Source organism: Lynx rufus, unplaced genomic scaffold, assembly GCF_022079265.1.
Source record: "Lynx rufus isolate CCGP_SWC_20201006 ecotype Redwood Valley unplaced genomic scaffold, mLynRuf1.p SCAF_2, whole genome shotgun sequence".
Lineage (NCBI taxonomy): Eukaryota > Metazoa > Chordata > Mammalia > Carnivora > Felidae > Lynx > Lynx rufus.
In genome coordinates this window covers 207,009,373-207,024,172 of record NW_025814834.1, presented here as the reverse complement: position 1 = coordinate 207,024,172, position 14,800 = coordinate 207,009,373, and positions in this window count along the sequence as shown.

Genomic DNA, 14,800 nt, shown 5'->3' with positions numbered 1-14,800 from the left:
CCATTCTCTGACCTAACTTGGCCAAAATTAGGACTGTCCTTCAAGTTGAATATCACTCGCAAGTGCTTTGAATTAAATCAAATTTGTTACATCTGGGTGTGTCCATCATCACCAAGATACTGCTTTTCTCTTTGCTGGTCAGTTTTGGGGGTTATTTTTAACTTTGTTTTTTTAGTAATCTCTACACCCAACATGGGGCTTGAACCCATGACCCTGAGGTCAAGAGTCCCATGCTCTTCTGACTGAGCCAGCCAGCCGCCCCGCATTTTTTTTTTATTATGGTAAGATATAAGCAACATAAAATTCACCACTTCAGCCATTTTTAAGTGTAGGATTAAGCGGCATGAGGTGGCATTCACGTTGTTGTGCAACCCCCATCGCTGTCCAACTTCAGAACTTCTGCAACACCCCACCGGAAATTCTGTTCTCCTTAAACAATAACTTCCTGTTCTCCTCCTCCCTGGCAACCACATTCTACTCTCTGTCTCTGTGAATTTGACTCCTCTAGGGACCTCGTATAAATGGAATCACACGACACTTGCCCTTTTGTGTCTGGCGCATTTCACTTAACTTGATGTTTTTAAGGTTCATCCATCCTTGGGGCTCCTGGGTGGCTCAGTCAGTTAAGCACTCAACTGTCAATTTCAGCTCAGGTCACAATCCCATGGTTCATGAGTTCGAGCCCCATGTCAGGCTCTGCACTGACAGCACAGAGCCTGCTTGGGATTCTCTCACTCCCTCTCTCTCTCTCTCTCTCTGCCCCTCCCCTGGTTGCACACTCTCTATCTCACTTTCTCTCCCTCAAAATAAATAAACATTAAAAAAAATTAAGGTTCAGGGCACCTGCGTGGCTCAGTTGGTTGGGCATCTGACTTTGGCTCAGTTCATGATCTCATGGTTCGTGAGTTCGAGCCCTGCGTCAGGCTCTGTGCTGACAGCTCAGACCCTGGAGCCTGCTTCGGATTCTGTGTCTCCCTCTTTCTCTGTTCTTCCCCTGCTTGCACTCTGTCTCTCTCTCTCTCTCTCAAAAATAAATAAAGATTAAAAAAAAATTTTTTTAAAGGTTCATCCATCCTGCAGCATGTATCAGAACATAATTCCTTTTTATGGCTGAATGATATTCCATTACATAGATGTATCACATTTTTGTTTGTCCATACATAGATCAGTGGACATTTGAGAATGGGTATGCAAGTATCTGTTCAAGTTACTGCTTTCAGTTTTTTGGGGTATGTCCCTGGAGGTGGAATTGCTGGATCATGTGGTAATTCTGTTTCACTTTTTTGAGGAACTTCCATACTGCTCTCCACAGTGGCTGCACCATTGTACATTCCTACCAGCAACGCACAAGGGTTCCAACTTGTCCACATCCTCATCGGCACTTGCTTTCTTTCCTTCCTTCATTTCTTTCTTCTTTTTGTTTTTCCTTCCTTCCTTCCTTCCTTCCTTCCTTCCTTCCTTCCTTTTCTTTTGTTCTGGCTAATAGCCATCCTAAGGGATATGAAGAGGTATCTTGTGGTTTTGACTTGCATTTCCCTAATGATATTGAGCATCTTTTCACATGGTTGTTGACCATTTGATACCCTCTTTATGGAAATGTCTATTCAAGTGCTTTCCCCATTTTTCAAGTAAAAAAAATTTTTTTTTAATGTTTTATTTATTTTTTAGAGAGAGTGTGAGCCGGAGCAGGGGAGGGACAAAGAGAGGGGGACAGAGGGTCCGAAGTGGGCTCTGCGCTGACAGCAGCAAGCCTGATGCGGGGCCTGAACTCACGAACCGTGAGATCATGACCTAGTTGAAGTTGGATGCTCAGCTGACTGAGCCACCCAGGCGCCCCTGATTTTTTTTTTTTTTAAAGCAGTCTCCATTCCCAACATGGGGCTTGAACTCACACCCCTGAGATCAAGGCTTGTGTGCTCCACCAACTGAGCCAGCTAGGTGATCCCTGTTTATTTATTGTTGAGGTGTAGAAGTTCTTTCCTCTCTTCCACCTTTTTTATTTTTTATTTAAAAAAAATTTTTTTATGTTTATTCATTTTTGAAAGACAGAGACAGAGCACAAGCAGGGGTGGGGCGGAGAGAGAGGGGGACACAGAATCCAAAGCAGGCTCCAGGCTCTGAGCTGTCAGCACAGAGCCCAATGCGGGGCTTGAACCCACAAACAGTGAGATCGTGACCTGAGCCGAAGTGGGACGCTTAACCGACTGAGCCACCCAGGCGCCCCCCCCTTCCACTTTTAACTGTGTGTTTTTGAGCAAGTCACATAACTGTGCCACGGTTTCCTCAACTATAAAAACAATTTTTTTAACCTATCCATTCCTACCTCCTAGAGCTGTTGTGAGCATGTAAGTGACCTAGCAAGCAGAAACCAACCACTAGCATGTCTGGCGCCAAAAACAGCAACTAATATCCACTGAGCGCTCACAATGAGCCAGGCGCTGGGCAGAGCTCTTTATATGTATTAACTCATTTCATCCTCCTACCACTGGTAGAGTGCTGAGTACCGATATTGCCTGCACATAGGAGGTGAACCATAACAGGGGCTCCTTCCTCCCTTGTCTCACCAACCACCCAGCATGTTCAGGAGGTGCCTGCTGGGTCTGGGGCAAGGCAGTCTTGACCTCTCTGATGCCAGGCCTTCTTAGAACCCCCTGCACCAAATCTACTGAGCTCCACCTGCACTGCCACCGGGCCTGGCCCAGGGAGAGGTCTCTAATACCCGCCTAGCCGGCTTCCAGCCCTCCCTAAACCAAGGGACTTCTTCACACAATCACCCGCATATCCCATCTTGAATCTGGAAACCATATCCTTCTACCCTGGGTGGCCCAGCCTTCCCCAGGCTCTTGTCAAGCCGAATGCTATTTAATCATCCTGCCAAGTTTGCTGCCTTGGGAAAACCCTGGGCTCTGTTTTCCCCCTATCCAATGATTGGAAGAGGAAGCTGCATTTCCAGATGCCCACAGCTGGCACCACGCACCAAACTGGCTCCGATCATCTCCATGGGAGCCAGCCTGCTAGCCTGGCCTGAGCTGCTGGCACTACAGACAACTGGAAAGAGGCTGAGGCACATTGCTGTGCTCTGCCTTTCCCACTGGCGTGAGAATGAAAATAGCAATTTAGAATTAATTCTGCAGATGGGCATTTTTTTTCAGTTTCCCAAACTTGGCAATCATGCTCCCCACCCCCCCCCATTACACGCCTTTTCTTCCACTTAAGTAGAGAAGTTGAGAAAGATGCACGCTTTTGCCCTCTGTGCAGGCCAAGTGGCTGTCGGCTAGAGTCCCAGCCAATAGGTTCCTGACTCGAATAGCTGCCGTACCACATCTGGCTCCTACCAATATCTGCGCCCTCAGTTCTTGCCCCTTCCCCACGGACATGCACCCTGAACAGCCATGCACTTTCATGTTGCTGAATCTTTTCCATACATTGTTCCCGCCACGTGGAGTATCTCCTGCTCCTGGATTGCCTAGCAGGCTCCTTTTTATCCTTCAAAACCCAGCTCGAGTATCATTTTACGGGACACAACTTTCTCGATTCTCCTCCTGCTCCCCCCACACAGATTTCACTGCTCCCTGGCTTCTGCTACTTTCGTGCTGGGACATTATTTTCTTGTGATTCTATCACACTGTATTCATAAGAGGCTTGTGTAGCCTTGTACCTGGCATGGAGTAAGTAGTCAATAAACATTAATTTTTTAAATGTATTTTTGAGAGAGAGAGAGTGAGAGAGAGCGTGAGGGGTGGAGGGGCAGAGAGTTGGGGGGGGGGCAAAGGATCCAAAACGGGTTCCACGCTGACAGCAGTGCACCTGATGTGGGGTTCAAACTCACAAACCGTGAGATCATGACCTGAGCCAAAGCTGGACGCTCTACCAACTGAGCCACCCAGGTGCCCCTAAACATAAATTTATCTCTTCTATGAAGATGTAAATAGCTTGGGGATAAGTATCACATCTGAACATAAGGCAAATAGAAACTTCTTTCATCTCATGCCATAGCATGGCCAGCTTTCAGCACTAAGTTATATCCTCGGTCTTCTCGAGCCAAAGTGTCAGGAAGGTTCCTTTAAATAAATGTAAAACATCCACATCGACCCAGACCAACAGCCCCTGCTACTCACACCCATAGCGCCATTTACTTCTCACACCTCTACTTACTTGTCTCGTGGGTGTTCCTGGCTAGAGAGTAAGCTCCCAATGGCAGCGACCATGACTTTCACACTCATTGCTGTATGCCAGGACCCAGACAGAGTCTGGCATAGAGGAGGCGTTCCATAGACGGCAGAGGGATGGAGGGATTGATTGAGTTACTGAGTGTAACCTTACTCTGGTAGACTTGGGGGAGCACTATCTGGGCAGGTTGGAGTCCTCCACCATATAAGGGTTTCTGGAGTGGCCTTCCCTGCTCTTAGAAAAACAGCTAAACACCATAAGTGAGAAATGTGGGAGAAGGCCACCCAGGTCAGTGCTATCTGTGCAGCATAGGGCTTTGGTCTTGGAAAACAATTGCCTTGGCTCAAAACCGGTTCTGAGACAGTTAAATCACTTGGCCCTCTTGGACCTTGATTTCTCTCCTCTGTATGGGGATTACAATAGTTCCAATGTCCCAGCAGGCTGTGAGGTGGAAAGACCTAGAGCAGTACTGAACACAGGAGATCATCAGTAAATAGGGTCCTTTTCCCTATAGCTCTTTGGGGAGGGGAGAGGCCACGCGGCTCAGTCGTAGAACTGCACACATGTAGGACTCACAGGCCAGAAAAGCACAGCGGTGAAGAGCTCAAGCTCTGGAGCCAGGTTGCCTGGGTTCACATCTCACCTCATTAACTCCGCCACCTTGTGTGAGACTTCCAACCTCTGAGTACCTCAGTCTTTTATCTGCGATAATAGTAATGATAATGTAGCATCTATCCCAAAGGACTTTATAATGAGTAAGTGAAAGAGTGCCTAGTGTGCACTAAGCCCGCAGGAAACCAAAACATGAGCCAGCTTTTGTATTCAAGGTGAATGTACCCTTTCGGCCATTCTCTGAACTGCCATTCCCGACCCAGGAGGGAGGGGAACCGGCTGCGGAAAGTTTGGCATGGCAGAGGGGGTCAGGCCCAGCCTGGGTTTGAATCTCAGATTTGCCACTCTCTAGCTAGGCCACTTTTCCTCTCCCATGCCAGTCTCCTGCTAGGAACCACCATGTCTATCCCACCAGGTGGATTCCAGGATTCCAGGAAGTAACATACTCAAAGCACCCAGGGTGGGGGCCGGGCCCAGAGAAGCTGCTGGTGAATAGCGAGTCCCTTACCCTCCCTCCAGCTGGCGCTCTGCCCCTCCCAGCGCTGGCACCGCCTGCCAAGTCCAAAAGTGGCCCTGCAGCTGTCGTTCTGAAAACACATTCCCTGGCTGCTTTTGTCTTATCATCCAAGTCTTCCCCAAAGCCTTAAACATTCCCACATCAAGGGTTTAAGAAGACAAAAGAGCCCAAGCGGACCTATCCACGCCGCTAGTTGGCAAATGTCCCAGAGGATCTTGCTCTGCCAGTCACTGAGCTTGACATTCAGTTCCCTCAGTCAAATTCGCTCACATCCGACAAGATCAATGAGAAAAATAGGCAGCAATGATCAAAAGGGCCGACAAAAGCTCTTGGGGCAACTCTCCCAGCAGGATTTCACACCACACAAAAGTGCATGCAGGGGGTGTTCCATAAAAGCTCTGCCACTCACAGCATCCCCCAGGCCCAGAGACCAAAAAACGGTTCCTATGACAACGCTGCTGCAAATGTTATATATAAATGTGTGTGTGTACACAGCCACACAGAGATGCACAGAAATAAACTCTTGGCACAATGCTTTCCTGTTCCAAACACGAAATAACCTGCAAGGATTGATTGCTGGAAGAGAAAGCAAAGAAGGGTTTGAACAAACATGCTTCCAACGGGCTGGCTCTCAGTGGATTATACACCTGTTTTGATGTGGGTCTGTTTCGTTTCCTGCACCTGGAGTATAGTAGATAGCCAATAAATATGTAGTTGTTGAGTGAAGGACACGCGATGGATGAATAGAAGAAAGGAAGGGAGGGGCGGGAGGGAGATCAGAGCAGCCTGGAACCTCAGGGCTAAAAGGCCTCCCGCTGAGTATCCAATCTAATCCAACCTGCTGTTTTCTTCTCTTGGGCAAACTGATGCTCAGAAAAGGGAAGGAATCTTGCTGGAAGCCACTTACTCCAGCCCCGTTCCTGGAGAAGCAAGTAAGCGGTTACGTGACTGTGAATCCAGTTTCTAGCTCAATTATAAGCGTGTGTTGAGCAATTATTACGTGCCAGCAACTCTACGAAGACTTAGCACAGTTTGCAACTGTGCAAGGGATGTGCTAGTCTACCCATTTTAACAGAGATGGAAACTGGGGCTCCAGGAGATGAAGTCGCTCGGCCAAGGTAGCGTGGCTACCTTGTGGTTAGAGTGGGACTTGACCCCAGATGGCGGTGGCTCAAACACCAGGTTCTGAGCCCCTACATTACACAGCCTCTCTCTGAATTCAGGGTCTGGGCCAAACCGGGGAGCAAAAGAGGAAGTAGTGGCAAAAATTCTGTCCTTTCTTGCAGATTTGGAGGCTCTCGGGGAGGTGAAGGAACTTGCCTAAGTCAGGGAGCTGTGGGGAAGGGGCTAGAACTCACATTTTGGGGCTCCCAGTCCAGGTTTCCTTCAATTTACTCACTGCTTTTTCACAAAACACCCCCAGGACTGAAGGCTAGCTCCTGTTAGCCCCAGAGTCAGCCATCTAACTGGGTAAAGAGAAGGGTTCACCTCTGGCTATGGCGGCCCCAGTCCCAGGACAGAGTCGGGAGAGGCGGACCCAGGTCTGACTCCAAGCGTCTCTTTAGGGTTTTGCGCCCTCTGGTGGTCATATGTTGAAATTAGCAAGAAACCCCTTAGCTTGAACTCCCTAGCAAACTCCCTCTGTAGAACCATTTTTCCTTCCGGGTGCTGGAAGGAAATGGAAATGGTACACAGGGTCCAGGTCCAGGCTCTCCGCTGCCCTGGATGTGCCATGTTCCTCTTTTTTTCTCTGCTTCCTGATTGGTCTCCCCGATTCCGCTCTGGCCTTCACACAATCCATTCTCTGCACAATCAGCAAAAACGCTTTTAAAAACCCAAAATTGATCATGCAACTCCCCTGTTTATACTCTCCAATAGTTCCCATTGATCTTAGGATAAAGCCCGATCCCCATTATGGCTGGAAGGACGCAGCCCGATGGCCAGGCTGTCCCTCTCTCTCTCTCTCTCTCTGCAGTGTTTGCATCCCTGATCTCCAGCCTCACTTGCTTACATATGTTCAAGCTTTTTCCTCTTTAATTGAATTCTTACAAATCTCAAAACCCATTTTGCAGGTGAAGGAAATGAGCCTCACTGTGGTTACTCAGCTTCTCCCAGGTGACAGGGATTTACTGCTGGGAGCCAAGATTAAACCCAGGCAGTCGGGGCTGGGGCTGACCTTTTTGGTTTGCAGCCTCTCTTCCCACCACTGTCCCCATCCTACTCCCAAGCTTGACCTCCCCACCTTCCATCCCAGGCGTCTCTGCCTCTGCGCCTTTGCACAGGTGAGGAAGCAGAGACCCCGGCATCAGTCACCCTGTGTGTGTGTTTGCTGCTCTCCCCTTAACAAGCGCCCTTACATCACCATTGCCTCACGGGAGCTGTGTGAGGTGGGCATCATCAGCCCCATTTCACAGGTGCAGAAACAGAGAAGTGATTTCCTTCAAATACACAGTATTTCAAATACACAATATTAGGCAAGTATGAAAGTAGAGGACCCCTGGGAGTTGCAGCCAAAACATGAGTTAGCACCCACCCCATCAGGCTTGGAGAAGGAGGGGTGTAGCTGCAGCTTCAGGGAGGGGGTAAATCTCAACCTCACCGGGACCCTTCCCCTCTAGAGAACAAAAGTCTTAGGCTGCTAGGGACAGGCAGCAAACCCTTAACCCCAGGGCTCATGTGAAGGCCCGCTGCAGTAGGTGGGGGGAGGGAGGGAAGGGCAGGAAACCATCCTGTACCAGGATCCTACACCTATGCTATTACAGGATCACTGGGGAAGCCTCAGCCCTAAGACCAGGAGTGCAGAGTTTGCCTAAGACTGAGGCTGCACCAGGACAACAGACCATCCCCCTTCCCCCAGGCTAGTAAGCATCAGGTAATACACAACAGCAACCCAAGTGATGCGTGGAAAGCCCAGGGGTGGGGCAGGAGTGCTAATAAAAAAATCCCTCCAGCAGCCTAGCCCCCATCCTTTTTTTTTCGTTTCTTTTAAGTAAGCTCTCTGCCCAACAGTGGAGCTTGAACTTGTAACCTTGAGCTCAAGAGTCGCATGTTCTACCTACTAAGCCAGCCAGGCACCCCACTAACCCTATCCTAAGCCTGAGGTGATGCTAGAAGAATTGGAAGCCAGTGGAGCAATGAAGGTGACCATAGCAACAAGAAAGTCCAAACCAGCCCAACCTTTGACTAAACTGACTTAAGCTTCTATACTAATTGTCTAGCAGAAAATGTATTGCCCATTTAATGCAATTGCCATTAATTCTATTTAATTTAGTGTCTACTATCCTAACACAAAATGTCATTCAGTCAAAAATCATAACACACTAAAGAGCGAGGAAAAAACCATCCACCGTCAATAGACAAAGGAATCAACCAAGCCAGACTCAGAAATGATTCAGTTGTTGAAACAATTAGACAAAGGCTTAAAATTTTTTTTTCGATTTTTAAAATGTTTTATTTTTATTTTTGAGAGAGACAGCTTGAGCAGGGAAGGGGCAGAGAGAGGGGGACAGCAGTAAACCCAATGTGGGGCTCGAACCTATGAACTACGAGATCATGACCTGAGCTGAAGTCAGATAGATGCTCAACCACCTGAGCCACTCAGGTGTCCCTTTAAATTAAAAAAAAAAATGGGAGGGGGTAATATTTATTTATTTTTAAGAGAGAGAAAGAGCATGAGTGGAGGAGGAGCAGAGAGAGGTAGACACAGAATCCGAAGCAGCCTTTCAGGCTCTGAGCTGTCGGCACATAGCCCGATGCAGGGCTCAAACCCATGAACTAAGAGATCATGACCTGAGCCAAAGCCAGACGCTTAACTGACCAAGCCACCCAGGCGCCCCTAAAGATTTTCTTTTTAAGTAATCTCTACATCCAACATGGGGCTTGAACTCACAACACTGAGATCAAGAGTCATATACTCCACTGATTGAGCCACCTGGACACCTGATGAGCTGATAGTTTTGAGTGGAGCCCAGAACGTAAGAAGGCTCTGCAACAGGTCTTAGGCTGGTTGGGCCGTGTGATCCAGCAGGTTCCACGGAGCTTTGAGTATTACTGGCAGATAGAAATGGTAGGTGCCTACAGCTGAATCCTAGCACAGACCCTTCGGATTTTGGAACTCAGCCCTTCCAACTTGAGTGGATATCTACACTGTTTTTGAGAAACAACTTTTGGCTTGCAACCGGGCACATGACCATGGGCCCCCACGTTACCACACAATCTGAGCTGCTCATCATGGATTGGGTATTGTCTGATCCACCAAGCCAGAAAAGTGGGCGGTACACTCACTATCAAATTGGGCTTGTATATTTGACACTGGGCTTGAGGAAAGCCCCGAAGGTGCAAGTAATTGTATGAGGAAGTGGCCCAAATACCCACAACCCTTACTCCCACTACATTACCTTCTCTCTCCAAGCCCACCCTTATGGCCTTCTGGAGTGCTGTTACAAGTTGGCTTTTGTCTTAGGTAGAGAGGATTGATGTGTCATTCCGTGCATAGATCTCCATCACTGTTGTATCTTCGTTGTGAAACGTGGCTTTTAGCATTACAACGTGTCTCTCTTTGTCTCACTAAATGTTTTATTTTGGTTGAATTCTGGTATCAGGGTTGCAGACCGTGCTTTCTTGTTTCCATTTGTCTCATAAATCTGTGCCCATCCCTTCACTCTTCCCTGTTTCTCTGTGTTTTGGTTGTGTCTCTTGTATAAACCATAGAACTGAGTTTTGCTTTTGAGTCTTTTTTTTTTTTTTTGTAAGTCAGCTCTACGCCCAACATGGGGCTTGAACTCAGGACCCTGAGATCAAGAGTTGTATGCTCCACTGATGGAGCCAGCCAGGTGCCCCTTTATGAGCCAATTTTAAAATAATTTTCAGGGGCGCCTGGCTGGCTCTGTTGTTAGAGCATTGGACTCCTGATCTCTGGGTTGTGAGTTCAAGTCCCATGTTGGGTGTACAGATTACTTAAAAATAAAATCTTTAAAACTAATAATAACAATTTTAATAAGTGAGTCAAGCCCATTCAGTTACTATTTTTTTAAGTTTTATTTATTTACGTACTCTACACCCAACGTGGGGCTTGAACTCGTAACTCCAAAATCAAGAGTCACCTGCTCCACCGACTGAGCCAGCCAGGCGCCCCAAGTTTCTGTATTTGATTTAAGGTGTTTTCCCATATCCCCACCTGCTTGAGGATATTTAATTCAGTCTAGAGTATCATGTTACAGTTTTCTTCAGCTTTTTTTTTTTATTTTGGGAAGATAATTTTTATCAGTTTGAAATGCTCTGAATTTGTATTTCTTTTCTTTTTTCTTTTTTCTAAGACATTTTTTTTAACAAGTAATCTCTACACCCAACATGGGGCTCAAACTTACAACCTTGAGATCAAGAGTCACATGCTCTATCGACTGAGCCGGCGAGGTGCCCCTATTTGTATCTTTTTAAAGATGGCTGTGCTTACCCAAAGTTATAAACACATCCTGCTATATTTTATCTAATACTTTTATGATTATATAAAAGCATATGAAGCTTAGGTTTCTAGTACATGTAGAATTTATTGCTGTGACTGTGTGTGAGAGTTGTGTGAGGGAGGTGAGGTCTAGATTCATTTTTTCCCAAGTGGATGTCCTAACATCCACTTGTTAGATGGCTCACCATTTCTCAGCTGATTTAAAGGGCTTCCTTTATCCTATACTAATACCCACATATACAGAGAATTGTTTCTGGCTCTCCCCAAAATTCCAGTCATTCCATTCCTCTATCTGTACACACCAGCAGCACACTTTATTATTTACTATAAGTTTATAACAGATACTGACAGGCCAGCTCCCTCATTGTTCTTTTTCAAAATGGTCTTGGCCATTGCACATTTTCTCCTCCGTGTGAGTTGGCTTATCACGTGCCATGAAAAATGATCTTGGAGTTTTGGTTGAGAGAACACTGAAATTATAGATTAACTTGTGGGAACGTCGACACCTTGCATTCCAGTGAACCTTTCCATTCATGACCAGGGTGCTCCCCTGTGTTTAATTCAGGTCTTCTTACATGTTCTTCAGTAAAAAGTCTTATAGTTTTCTCCATAAAGGTCTGGCCCATTTCAAATTGGGTTTATAATTGTCCTAGATTCCTTAAAGTTTAGTGTCTTCTTCAGTCCCTCTGATGGGGTTTTGGGGTGATGGGGGGGGCGGTTCAGAGCTGACAGCCAAGAAGGAATCCTTGAAGATGTCTTTGGTGCAAAAAGGTGATTTTATTAAAGCACGGGGACAGGACCCGTGGGCAGAAAGAGCTGCACTGGGGTTATGAACAATGACTGATTATATACCTTCAGGTTGGGAGGGGTTTAAGGACAGCGTAAGTCTCTAAGGAATTTTGGAAGCAAGGTTTCCAGGACCTTGAGGGGCTAGCTGTTGTTAGGAAAACATCATTTATTACTGTTCGGTAAAACCTCAGTCATGAGACCCTTCAGATATATATCAGGGGCCATATGCTTGGAGTATAATTGCCAACATATACTTGGGGGCTAAAGATAAAGGAAGTTTGCAAAGGAATTTCTATGTGTTTAGGGACACTCACAGAATCCTGGGGCAGGATAATGTTAAGCCAAGATTCCCTTTTGCCCCTAGCAAGGTGTCATCATCGAGGCAACTGAGCTCCTAGAGGGAGGTCACTCTGCCTGTTTCAGGACTCTTCAGTGGGCTGTAGGCAGTAAGGGAATTTAATTTTTCATTTGCCTTTGTTTCCCATATCACCGTGGCAAGCACCTAAACCCCCTTCCCTCTTGATGAGGGTGATATTAGGCCTCCAAGAAATGGCGTCTATAGATTTCTGGAGAATAGGTTATGGATAAGATTGCCTTTTTCTTGCAGTTTACTAAGTTATCTGTAAACTGAAGGAGACTCCTGTCCTGCATGACTGTGATCTCTATCAGTCAACCATCTGCTTTCTTTCCTTTCCCCTGTTCTGGGGCAGCCAGGAGTGTCTGAGGAATATCACACATATCTCACCTTGGGGGGAGGGGTGTTGTTAGCCTGTACTTTGCCCTCAGCTTGCCTTATGCTCCCTCATCACCTCCCTTCTGCAGTTCTTCAGCCCTCCCAGAGGGCCCCTGCCGAGCCTCTTTGCTCACACAATTACTCACTGCTAGAAGTCCCATAGTTTCAACTTGCTTTCTAGTGGCATCTGGCAAGTATTTTCATCTTTTCAACTGTAGGATAAACCCCTGTAGGGTCAGGCTGGGGTTTTAATTCCTGCTTGGGGGTGGGGGCTTGCACTGAGCTGAGAGGTAAGACCAGCTGCTACAAGCAAGGGGCCCCAGGGCTCAGAGGAGGAGAGAGGGAAGGGCCTGTTCACTGGGTCACTGGGAAAAGGGGAGGAGCAGGAAGACAGCTCTCTGCAGGGAAAAATGGCATCTCTCTTTGGCACCTCAGTGTGTGTGCATGTGTGTGTGTGTGTGTGTGTGTGTGTGTGTGTGTGTGTGTGTGTGTCTGTGTGTGTGGTCCCCAGGCCATCATTATTCCTTAGGAGCCTCTCCTATTTTCCCAGGCAGCTCCTTGCCAGCAGCCTGAGTTCAGAACTCAGCTCTGCCCCCATTCCCCTCTGATCTGGGTGCTAAAGCACCTGTCTTAGGAAATTGCTGTAAGCATTCAAGGAGAGGATGTGCAAGGACACGGCACACGGCTTGATTTGCAGTAGGCACACATGTGGAAGCTTTAAGAAAAAATGCATATGTCCATTCATTCATTGGCAAGGGTGTATGGAGGACATTCTAATCTGAGGGACAGGCAGGGAAGGACAGGGGCTATTGAAGGTGCAGAAAGGAGGCTCAAAGTGGCAAGGGGGAGCTCTGGCGGGGGAAATTTGGGCAGAGCCCAGGTCCTAGGGCAAGTAAATGCAGTGAAGGGGAGTGATGTGATCTTTAAATAGGTTGCTCTCCTAAAGACAGTTGGAGGGGATAAGGCTGAGCTGTCCAGATGAGAGACACTGGGTTATGTATAAGCTCATGTATGCGTGGGGCAGGCACACACCTAGTGTGAATGTTGTGAGGGGTTCAAAGTGTATCACTGTCTCTCAAGCATCCGCACATCTCCCCAGTATTTTGTGGGTCACAACAAAGAGAAGGCAGAGAAAAATGTCCATTTTACAGCTAGAGAAATAGAGTCTAAGACAAATGACTTATTCCTTTTAAAGCAAGTCAGGTTGAGGGGTTTTGCCCCTTGAATAGGTGCTTGCTCAGGTCATCACTCTGTCCAGTTCAAAGTACGAGCACCAATTCTCCCCCTTCAGAATTGAAGGCTCAGCTGAAGTCTCTGCTCTCCAGCAAGTTTTCCCTGGTCACCCCAGCCCACTGGGCTTGTTTTCTCTGGCATTAGTGTGTTGTGGGATGGCTCCCTTAATGATATATTACTTATGACTATTTGTCCGTTCAGCCATTCTTCCATTCATCCACTTATCCATCCATCCATCCGTCCATCCACCCACCTACCCACCCATCCATATACCTATCTATGCATCCATCCATCACCCATTTCCCAACCATCCACCCACCCAGCCACCCACCCATTCCCCCATCCATCCATCCATCCATCCACCTACCCACCCATCCATATACCTATCTATGCATCCATCCATCACCCATTTCCCAACCATCCACCCACCCAGCCACCCACCCATTCCCCCATCCATCCATCCATCCATCCATCCACTTATCCATCCATCCACCTACCCACCCATACATCTACCTACCTACCCATCCATCCATCACCCATTCCCCTACCCACCCATCCATCCATCCATTCTCCTATCCATCCATCCACCCACCCACTCCTCCATCCATCCATCCATCCATCCATCCATCCATCCATCATCTACCTGTGCACCCATCAATCCACTCACCCACATACTTACCCAACAGTCACTGAGCCCTACTCCATCACTGGTCTGTGTCAGGCACTGGGCTGCTGGAGATGGTACAGACACCTTCACAGCCTAGAGAACTGGAACCTCTGTGTTATGAGTTGAGTTGTGTCCCCTCAAATTCGTACGTTGAAGTTGTAACCCTCAGTTCCTCAGAATATGATCTTATAGGATCACTGCAGATGTAATTAGTTAAAATGAGGTTATCAGGGTGGGCCCTGATCTAATACGACTGGTGTCCTTATAAAAAGGGGGGGGGGAGATTCAGACACATACCAGATGTGCACACAGGGAGAACACCATGTAAAGATGAAGGCAGAGATTGGTGATGCTTCTATAAGCCAAGGAGTGCCAAAGATGGCCAGCAAATTGCCAGAAGCTAGGCAAGAGGCCTGGAACAGATTCTTCCTCCCATTCTTCAGAAGGATCAACTTTGTTGACCCCTTGATCTTGCACTCTAGCCTCCAGAACTGTGAGACAATAGATTTTTGTTGCAATAAGCCACCAAGTTTGTGGTACTCTGTTACGGCAGGCCCTGGCACTAATACATTCTGGTAGGAGAGCGAAGCCTGTGTGATCCTACCTGATCTGGACTGG